Source organism: Lepisosteus platostomus, chromosome 5 (assembly GCF_059453375.1).
Source record: "Lepisosteus platostomus isolate fLepPlt1 chromosome 5, fLepPlt1.hap1, whole genome shotgun sequence".
Taxonomy (NCBI): Eukaryota; Metazoa; Chordata; class Actinopteri; order Semionotiformes; family Lepisosteidae; genus Lepisosteus; species Lepisosteus platostomus.
This window is the reverse complement of record NC_142615.1, coordinates 8978472-8989680: the sequence shown is the minus strand read 5'-3', so window position 1 is coordinate 8989680 and position 11209 is coordinate 8978472. Positions and strand designations below refer to the sequence as shown.

The window sequence follows — 11209 nt, the reverse complement described above, 5'->3', positions numbered from 1 at the left end:
GTGGAAAAGCCCCCGAGTGGGAGGGCTCTCTCTTCCTCCCAGGACCTCTTGGACACGATGCACAGACAGAGCGCGGGGAGCCGCCGCCTGCAAACACAGCTCCAGGCAGGACTCCACTCCGCAGGAGCCACAGAGCGGAGGAGATGGGGGCTGCTTAGCTCCTGTGCAGAGACTTGAGCTGTTGTTGCTGCGGACGCTGTCTTTTCTTTTCACGGGGTAGGAGTGAATGTTAAGTTGCCCTTAGAAATGAAGCAGAGCACTTCAACATTCGATCTGTCTCCCAGAATCACCAGGGCGCACGGCTGTGTGTGTGTGTGTGCGCCCTGGTGATTCTGGGAGACAGATCGAACCTGGGCTAAAAGAGGCTGTTTCCGCCCGGTCTCGAACCGGGGACCTTTCGCGTGTTAGGCGAACGTGATAGCCGCTACACTACGGAAACCTGCAGGGACCGCTGCTGGTGTCTCGCTTGCGTTTCGGGCTGAGAAAGGGACGCGTCACTTTAGGCAGGGGGCGCTGGAGAGAGGAACAAAGGGCGCGATGAAACAAAATGCCGAAACCCGGGATCGAACCAGGGACCTTTAGCTCTTCAGTCTAACGCTCTCCCAACTGAGCTATTTCGGCGGTGCGCAAAGCCCACAGCCACCTGCTCCAGCCTTCCTGTGTTGTGGCATGAGCGCACCAAGAGTAGCGGGAGTGTGTTGCAGGAACGTCACTCAGAAGGAAAACCACCCAGCTGCGCCCTCTGAGCTCTGTCCAGCGCATCTTCCTCGCATGGACTCCTGCCTGCGACGGGCAGGAAACAATTAGCAAGAACAGAACGACACCCCATGGGTGTCTCATGACCGCACCTTAGGTTGTGACACGTGCAGGTGTGAGGGGTTGCCGGGCTGCTTTGGAGCAGAGCTTGGGCGGAGGGGGGGCGGGAAAGCAGACAAAGAGGTGACACCTCAAGGTCTGCACGATCACAGCTCTCCGCCGCCCCAGGCTTCCGCTCGATAAGCTACTGGACACACCCGCCCCTCCTCACACAGACCTCACTCTTCCTCCCAGGAGCTCTTGGACACGACGCACAGACAGGGCGCGGGGAGCCGCCGCCTGCAAACACGGCTCCAGGCAGGACTCCACTCCGCAGGAGCCGCAGAGCAGAGGAGATGGGGGCAGCTTAGCTCCTGTGCAGAGACCTGAGCTGTTGTTGCTGTGGATGCTGTCTTTTCTGCACTCGGGGTAGGAGTGAATGTTGAGTTGCCCTTAGAAATGAAGCAGAGCACTTCAACGGCACGGGTGTGTGTGTGTGTGTGCGCCCTGGTGATTCCGGGAGACAGATCGAACCTGGGCTAAAAGAGAGGGGGTTTAGCCCTCTTCCATTTGCTAGTTCAAAGTTGTACAACCCCTTTGTATCTGCTAGGCGGCGCAGTCGTCGTGCACAAAGAACGCTTTGAAAAGCGTCAAAGGCAAGTCATTCCGAGTTGGTCGTTTGTGTTTTCCGTTCAGACGCGAAATGCTGAAATGATCTCTCGGCTCCTCGGTTGTCATTTCTGCTCCGTAAAGGGATCACAGCACGCGTCGGCTTCCAGCATGCTGGGTCGGGACACGATGCCGGGGGTTGGAGCGAGCGTTGTCTTCTCGTTAGTATAGTGGCAAGTATCCCCGCCTGTCACGCGGGAGACCGGGGTTCGATTCCCCGACGGGGAGTAGCTTTTCTTTCACCTCCTTAGAGAAATGACTGCCTTTCACTTCTCTGTTTTCTTTCACAGCGTCGTGCACCTTTTCATTGTTCTCGCTTTCAGAGCCTCCGCACGGCACACGACTCGACATCAGGAAGCACATTGAAGTGAAAGCAGGAAGCGCTGCGACATGCACTGTGCAGATCCCGCCACACTAAGAGGTGAGTGGGTCTGTTCGATGCACAAAGAACGCTTTGAGAAGCGTCAAAGGCAAGTCATTCCGAGTTGGTCGTTTGTGTTTTCCGTTCAGACGCGAAATGCTGAAATGATCTCTCGGCTCCTCGGTTGTCATTTCTGCTCCGTAAAGGGATCACAGCGCGCGTCGGCTTCCAGCATGCTGGGTCGGGACACGATGCCGGGGGTTGGAGAGAGCGCTGTCTTCCTCGTTAGTATAGGACCTGTCACCTGTCCCCACCTGTCACGCGGGAGACTGGGGTACATCAGGACGCGCATTGAAGTGAAAGCAGGATGCGCTGTGACATGCACTGTGCAGATCCCGCCACACTAAGAGGTGAGTGGGTCTGTTCGATCACAGCGCTAGGCGAATCCCCAATCCCCTTTTGTGCCTGGCGACAAAAGATGTCTGTTTCCGCCCGGTTTCGAACCGGGGACCTTTCGCGTGTGAGGCGAACGTGATAACCACTACACTATGGAAACGGTGGTAAGATGTGCCCAGCGGCCCAGTGCTGAGCTTCGCCAATGCGATTCAGCTGCTTCCAGTGCCTTTATTGGAGTGCGCTGATGGACCGTGCTCTCTCTCCAGAGACCAGCACGCCTGTCATGGACGGAGCAGGAAAGGCGGCGCCACATTCTACAGCCCTCTCCACGCAATCGACGAAATCGGGATACTGAAGTGGAGAAAATCGCCTCTCCAGAAAGTGCAAATATCATCTTGGAGACTATAAATCCTATTGCCGAAGGTCAGCCCTGTCTACCAGAGTAACCCTCCTGCAGCGATGATCAGCTCGTCTCACACGCGAGAAGTTTCGGCTGGAAACAAGCGCCCCCTCTTCTCGCACGTTTTGCACGTTCGAGTAGTTTTAATGTGGCTCCTTCGTACACGGTGCTGATCTTTTGGAAAGCAGGAGGCAAAACTGACACGTTCCCATACCGGGAGTCGAACCCGGGCTGCCTGGGTGAAAACCAGGAATCCTAACCGCTAAACCATACGGGAGCGCACAACCCTGCTGTTCCGGGCATCATGCAAGCAAACTACATAAATATGAGAACACGCAAGAGAGTTGTCACTCAGAGTGTCGAAGGGTCGATGTATACTGGGGCTCAGTTGAAATGCAACGTCAGGACTTTTCCGAATTATGTCACACGAAGAGAGCACATCCTTTTCCGCCCTGCTACATGTGTCTCGGTAACTCGCCGTGATCGTATAGTGGTCAGTACTTTGCGTTGTGGCCGCAACAACCCCGGTTTGAATCCGGGTCACGGCAGAATAGGGGCGTCTGCTTTTACTACTTGCACGAATGAAGGCAAGAAAAAGCCAATCGATGTGAACGAACGGCGCTTTACAGAGGAGTACTGCCTGACTGGATCGTTGATGAACGACAGAGGCCACTTCGACCTCTTCTCGGTTTTCTTCAATGACTTACTAAGGATCTTCTTCACATTCGCCCATGCAGGGGAAGCCACTTACACCAAAGCAAACGCAGGAAAGTGCAATTCAAGCAGAGACCAGGAGGGACTTGTTTACACCGAGAGTGGTCGGAGAATGGAACAATGCGCCCAGCCCTGTTGCTGGAGCCGATTCTTGATGAGATCTTGGGCTCACTAAGAGGCCCCCGCTGGATGCTAATCTTTCTGTTGTACTTGCAGGTCCTGCGCTGCTTTTGAGCCGACAGAGCTCGTCCTGGTCTGTCGGCACAGCCCAATTGCAAATGATCGGCTCCGGTTACAGAAGAAACGTGCGTTTGGTACTGTTGTAACAGAAGGAATAAGGTTCTTGATCCCAAGATGAAGTAAAACAGATGAGTTTATTGCATGCAAGGAACAATAAAGCCGAAGTCTTGTTTCCCGCAAGAAACAACAAAACCGAAGTATTGTTCGATGTGCCGGTACAAACTTTTAGGTTATATAGTCCTTGCTTGCTGCTTCAGACGTCATTCAATGTTATGGTAAGGGGGGGGGTCATGGTATTTGGCCAGTTAAGAGGCCCTGGCCAAATGGTCAGTTTAAGATTATGCCCCCAGGGGGTTCCTTGTTCGCATCCTTATCAGTTAACCCCCTTTCCTGCCATAAACCCCTGTTGCTTAGAAGTCTAATTTTCAGGCAGAACTGACTTAAGTTAACCCTTTTTACATCTTATCTCTTACTTCATTCCCCCCTTATAAAATATGGCATACGTCAGGACTGCCTATTTTTACACATACAATGTCAGGGCAAATCTTTCCTTTTTAGATGTACAGGCATGCATTACCATCACATTGTGTGTTCCACAGTTACAACAAGATGTTATTGATGTTTTTGTACAAGTGATAGTTACAATTATACATATAAAACAACCCTAATCCTACAAATACATAAAGTCCTACTCCAGGACCCAAACGCAGACCTCAGCCATGTGGAGATCTATCCTCAGGATCTTGGAATAACAATATTGACCCAACTCCGATTATAATTTTTTTGGCTGAATAGACATGCCAACACCCGGAATGTATTGATACCATATCCTCAGTAATGCTCCTCAGGCCTAACAAGCACACTGTTGGTCTTAGGAAACATCAGACACAGAAACGGTAACAACATCCTTCTTTCTGTTCACTCAGTCTCTGGTGCCGTGGGTCGGTGAAAGTGCGATACGCGGATCCAGCGATCTCATCCTGTCACTCAGATGGCACAGTCAGTAGTTGGAGGCACTTGATATGGTCCCTCCCAGCAGGATTGCAACGTCTGGCAGGGTATCTCTTCTTCACCTACACCCACTCGCCAGGTATCCGGTCGTGTCTCCCCTCTACTGGAGGTCCCCAAGCGTCCGGCACCTGTTCACGAGCCCTGTGCACTGCTTCAGTTAACAAACCTACAATACTTTAATAGAGAGTTAGTTAATTCATCAGTGCGTTAGCCAAACTTGGCCTCCAGGGAGCTTCTTTGGCTGCCCGTGATGATCTCAAATGGGCTCAGTCTCACAGTTCTGTTTGCTCCAGCCCGCAAACCGCACAGGACTGCAGGTAGAGCATCTACCCACGGTGTTCCTTCAGTTGATATTTCCTTAGTTGGTCTTTCAGACTGTGGGTGATGGGGGCAATGTGACTTCTAACTTACCCCTAGTGAGACAATTACAGCCTGGCACACCTTCCCAGTGTAGTATGCCCCTAGATCAGTATCCAAGGGGAAGGGCAGTCCGTACCACGGGATCATCTTTGTCATACACTTGGGTATGTGCCAGCCCACATCCCATCATTATACAACCCCACATTTTTACACATTTGTTCTAACCACTATTAAACATCTATTAAAGCCCTCAACCTGAATTCTCCCCTTTCCCCAATAGAGGTTTCACAGGGGTCTCAGACTCCCGCTCTCCCAGTGCCGCTCGTCTGGCATCTGCATCTGCATGGTTGTTACCTTGAGTTACTGGAATTCTTTATTTATTGTGTTATTTACACCTTACTCAAGCTGCTTCTGTCGGCAGCTGTAAAACTACAAATCAGTTCAGAGACAAGCCCAGTATTCTTAACTGGAGTCCCTGCCGTTGTGAGAGAATCCTATTTCTCCATAGCCATCCAGAATTGTGGCCTACATGCAACAAATACATACATTATATACATATACAGTAACCCTTTGTCCACACTTACATATAAAGGAATGGTTGATCCATCTGAGGAAACCCCAGTCTCAGCACCTGTAAGAGAGCTTGTTTCAAATGATTACAGGCGGCTTTTGCCGCTGGAACCAAGGCAATCTTGTCCTTGTACTGCACTCCCCCCTTAAGCAGATCTGTTAAAAGTTGTGCTCACCCCGTAAAAACATTGCACCCTGGCCCTGTTAAAATTCCACAATGCTCGACACAAAAGGGCCTTATTATAACTGCTTAATATTAGACACTCTAAAGCTGAAGCAACTCAGACTTGTGGGTTTCCTCGTCAGGGGAAGAACTCAGAATACCATCAACATACTGAGTGATCACAGTCAGTTGAAGCCACGTGATACCCTGTTCTGGATAGTCATTCTTTGTAATGCATAATATTCCAACCCAATAGATCTGGGATAAAACCACCCATTAAAATCTGGTACTCGGCAAGTAAAACTTGCTGCCCCAATACTCCTGTGGCCTCCTGCCGTCTCCCCATATACATTACTCTATAGCACACTGTTGAACAGAGGAGTGAAACAAGCATGACAGTAGTGCTCCAGTATCCCCTAACAGAGAAACCAACACTCCATTAACAGTACATTTTTATCCACTGGACTGGGACAGACTTAGGGAGGCTACAAGGGATTTACAGGATCTAATCGTTAGGTAAACAGATCTTCTCACAAGACGTTATTCTCCCCAGTCTCGATTCTAAACCTACAGCGTTTCAGCATGTCTGGTTTCGAGACATTCGAAAAAATCCAAATTGTTTCCACTATTGCAACTAATTGTATAAAAATACAAAAACTGTTTATCTAACTACTTTTACGTCCACCTGTACTGTACTTATACGTTTCAGACACTCTTATATTTTCCAATCTCCTTACAGATGCAGCCATTCAAAGTGCGCGGTACAGACACGTACCGGAGGTAATTGGCTACGGCTTCGTGCATCGTGACACGCGATGACGCAAAATACCGCGGTGCGTGATTGGTTGACCGACAGGGGCACTCGTGGTCCGTTGGTCTGTCGTAGAAAGACTTACTGTAAACGTCTTTACTGTGCCCGTTGTAGATATTGAATTTTACCACTGAAGGGAAATCTTAGTAGCTGAGCATAAAAAGAATAGGAGCATACTGTAACGCGTGTGAAGGCCATAAACGATATTAATTTTGGAACATAGACATACAGTATATAGCTGGTCTTGGTACTTTAAAGAAAAAAATACACACCAGTATTCCATTTCTCCCTAAACATTGTAAGCTTCGAAGTCTTTAACTAACGTGATACCGGAGTCAACAAGCATACTTTTAGAATTTGATTAAAAGGGAATATAATATGGAATCGCGTATCTCAAGAATTTAATAACGGTATGATTATATCCATGTACTGCGACAGGGCTCTGTAGGGCTGTTTCGCCTGCCTGTTCATGCGAGCTGTCTTGTAACCTACTGGTCTAGGTGCGTGACTACCAACTGGCAGGTTGTGTGTTCAAAACCAGCTGGTGCTGGACTTTTCATTTGTATTTATTTATTTTTTAATCACGTAACATAAACATATTACCGTATGCAAACTGTACTGTATACAGTATGTATATGTATATTTAATGTCTTAACTGTGCCCGGTTAAGTATTGAATATTCATATCTAATTTTACCACTGAAGGGAAATCTTAGTAGCTGAGCATAAAAAGAATAGGAGCATACTGTAACGCGTGTGAAGGCCATAAACTATATTAATTTTGGAACATAAACATACAGTATATGGCTGGTCTCGGTACTTTAAAGAAAAAAATACACACCAGTATTCCATTTCTCCCTAAACATTGTAAGCTTCGAAGTCTTTAACTAACGTGATACCGGAGTCAACAAGCATACTTTTAGAATTTGATTAAAAGGGAATATAATATGGAATCGCGTATCTCAAGAAATTAATAACGATATAATTAAATTCATGTTGCAAAAGAACTGCAACGGACATAAAAACTCCCTTGCTTTTAACAGAGCGTTGCATAATTTCTAACTACGAAAATGCCAGGTGAAAGGATTTGTAAAATATTTTGTTAAAGCAAGTCAGTTTTTTCCGCAACACATAAAATACATTTTTCCAAGAAAGTTTAGCCTTTGTCACTAATGAAACCACTAAATAAAGACATAAATATAGAAATCTTATTTAAATCTTATTTAATGTTGGTAGAAGGATGAACTGTCAGAGTGTATATTTTGTTGCAGAGTTGCTGCAAGATGTTAACAGTGAAAAAGGTATTTAGAAATGAGTTATTTCAAGATGAAAAAGAAAACATACACGAAACATGGTTTCATTATGACAAAAATCGGTCTTGAGATATTTTTAACTTGATTTACAGTATTTGAACGGTATGTCTTAACACCGATACTACAGTGCTTAAATACTGCTCACGTATATGTTTCTAGGTTTATATTATGCATTCCATACGGTCAAATTACTTTTGAGCAACTAATAAGAAGCGCGAAACGGTATGTGTTTTAGTTTCGTTTTGTGCTGGGACCCGTGGATTGATTAGAGATATCAAGTACATACAAGTCATTTTTTAAATGTTGTAGTTCGTCTTGAAAAAAATGTTACGAGTACATCATCTATCAACAATTACACAGGTTCTGTTTCCATATTGCGGATTTTGGTTACGTAATATTATTTTCTAGATTTCACGTTGTGAATATATGATTTGGGCAAACAGAGCCGCAAAGAAGTTAATTATTGGTTGTTGGTTTTTTTTTTGCAGTTTTATCTAGAACAAGCGATGCTTAAACCTTTGTCTGATTCTTGTGAAACTATCCACACGACAGTTACAGTACCTAGGAGTTGACTTCAGTGATGTCACTGATGGGATGTTTCTAAAAATCCATTCTCTGTAAAACGTCTTCTCTAGTTGTCCTGCATATGTATTCGCTAATGAAGCTGTGTGTTCTGAGCCTGGATCTCTACATTTCTGTATGAACCAGTTTAGAGGGCTAAAGACAGCTTGTGTTTAAATTGAGTGTAAGGCAATTTATGCTTCTAAAGTCATGGTCAGCATTTATTTTTGTACTGTGCTGTAAACTTGTTCTGTGCCAAGTCACATTATTTTATAGCGTTTTTATAGCGTTATCAAATCCGGTGGCGCTGTGTGTTAGTTTACTGACTCCCATGTCACATGGTCTGTGATTGAAACCTGTAAAACCGGTTTAATTCGTCACAGCCAGCACTCTTCAGGTGTGAGGGTCTTCTGCTCAGAATGAAACGCTAAAATGTTTGTGTATATTCTAATGGTAGTGGGGGCAGGGTGTGTGGGAACAGGTTTGGTTGAAATTGCATTGGAGATCTATGTTCTTCACACCTGAAACATTTTCTCTGAAAGCATTTTCTTCGCAGTTTAACCGATCTTGTTACAGCATGTTACAGTTTACTATTATTAACCATATTAATTTTAAGTGCTTAATGTAAAATCTTGTAAAAATATATTTTCATTGTTCCAATATACATTAAGTCTGACTATCATATAATAAGTTAAATACAAAACTAAAGAAAAAATAGGGTTAAATATAATTCAAAATATTTTGCTAACAATGTTAACTGTTTATGAATAATAAAATGTATTAACTAAGGAGTAGGATGGCACAGTTGTTAGTATGTTTTTTGTTTTGTTTCTTTTTCATAAATACAACAGTAGTACTTGATGTCTCAGTGGCTTTCAAAATTAAATTATGCATGCAAACCTGTGAACTAGAAAGATAACTAAGATATCCATCCATTATATTCCATAATATCCATGAAATATATGGCGCTGAAATATGTGTGACGCAGTGGTGGCCTGACACGGTGAGGTGCCCTGGCAGCTGTATGATGCAGTGGTGGCTTGGCACGGTGAGGTGCGCTTGCAGCTATGTGACGCAGTGGTGGTCTGGCACGGTGAGGTGCGCTGGCAGCTGTGTGATGCAGTGGTGGTCGGGTATGTAGAGGTGGAATTTCCCGCCAGCGTGGAGCTTGAATTCACAACCTTGAGACTCAGTGTTCAAGAGTCACAGAAGAGGTCAGCCTGGTCTTCAGTTTGCCAACGATAAGCTCCGGCAGTGCTCCTCTGTAAAGCAGATTGTTCGGATCGGTTATGTGGGACGGCACTTCGATACTAAGATCGTTTGCAGCACATGCATGGTTTCCCCCTTCACGCAAAAAACATAGACGAAGGAAGCTCTATTGTCTTGGGCTGCTGACTCCCGGATTTAAAGCGCTCTGGGTGCCAGCTAAGTCTCTAACAAGCACACTATAAAGACAGGAATTACACTTTGCGCACGTCACGCATGGAATGGCGAGGCTACTTGATCCAATATTATCTAGTCTCACCTCATATGGTGCCGATTCCTGGTTTTCATTTAAGAAAGAGCACTGCAAACACCGTAAACAGTGCAAAACGTGTGATGAAAGAAGTCTTTTCCCCCCTTTGTCTAAAGCAGAACACAGCGGAGTCATGCCGAGGGTTGTGAGATCAAGATTTCAGTGGAGCACTGTCGTCTACGTCTTTAGCTACATGAGTTGGACATCCTCTTGTACACGGAAAGCAGATTGAGATCCTCTGACATGAAAAGTGCCAGATAAAAGCCATTTCTCATCCTTTCTCTTAGTGGTGGAGCTATCGCATGTAAATGAGGAAACTTGCAAGGCGAGCAGGCTCGGTGCACACCGAATGCAGATGTCTCAGAGCAGTTGAGACGTGTCCATGTGGCTGTCAAAGGACAGCACTTTGCCGGCGCCGTGGCTTAGTTGGCTAAAGCGCCTGTCTAGTAAATAGGAGATCCTGGGTCCGATTCCCAGCGGTGCCTTTCTTCCTGTCTTACTGTACAGAATTTATCCTTACGGGCAAATCCCATGCCTTTTAATTCAGGTGAATGCAAGTGTTCGTTTCCTTTCTGGAACAACTTGTTTTGAAAGAAATCTATACAGCTTGAGAAAGATGAAACACAAATCTTGCTTATCAGTGAAGAAGAGGTGCTCCCAGCAGGCCAGCTAATACCAGCAAGTTTTTTTTCACCCTGACCCAGAGAATGGAGAAAAGCGAGGCGCCTGTGGCTCTGCAGTGTAATCAGTTCGGGAGTTCGGCGGTTAGCTGAAAGAGTGGTAAATGGAGCTCGCCCCAGCCCGTCCTTATTCTTTTAAAGAGGATAAAAAATTAACTTCGCCGCCACTACTACCAGCTTTAAAAGACTGCCATGGGCACGGAAAAAAACACACCACAGATGACTTTTCTGGAACCGAAGCAGAGATTCCTTTACGAACCAACTGATAAAGCTCAGCCAGTGAATACTGTTAACAGAATGTGAAAGCACGATCAACTTTGTAACTGCAACCACAGGAAAAACAGCAAGAAGCAGGCTCCATTCCCCATTTAAATCTGTTGTGCGAGGCATGCTTTTTGGCACGCATGAAGTAAATCCCACGATCGCTTTTGAACTTGGACAAAGTACTTCCAAAGGAGCGCTATGCGCAAAGATTTAACAAGCTCAACCCCCGCCGATGATTTGGTGTGAAGAAGCAGAACAGTCAAGTTTCACAGACAGAAGCAGCACGCCAGCACAGCCAACATTAAAACGGAGGGCACACTACGATTTGCATTGACACAAAAGTGATCTGGGCAGACGTCGTTCCCTGCATAACGCAAAAAGTGGCA

General features: G+C 46.1%; 3 non-coding genes across 3 annotated transcripts; all 3 read right to left on the bottom strand.

The window, feature by feature from the left end:
* Positions 1–366: 366 nt before the first annotated feature.
* On the bottom strand, positions 367–439 carry trnav-aac (transfer RNA valine (anticodon AAC)). Its single transcript has one exon. It is a non-coding gene; the product is annotated as a tRNA-Val (tRNA).
* A 1869-nt stretch (positions 440–2308) lies between these two features.
* trnav-cac (transfer RNA valine (anticodon CAC)) lies at positions 2309–2381 on the bottom strand. Its single transcript has one exon. It is a non-coding gene; the product is annotated as a tRNA-Val (tRNA).
* A 445-nt stretch (positions 2382–2826) lies between these two features.
* On the bottom strand, positions 2827–2898 carry trnae-uuc (transfer RNA glutamic acid (anticodon UUC)). The gene has a single exon. It is a non-coding gene; the product is annotated as a tRNA-Glu (tRNA).
* Positions 2899–11209: the final 8311 nt, after the last annotated feature.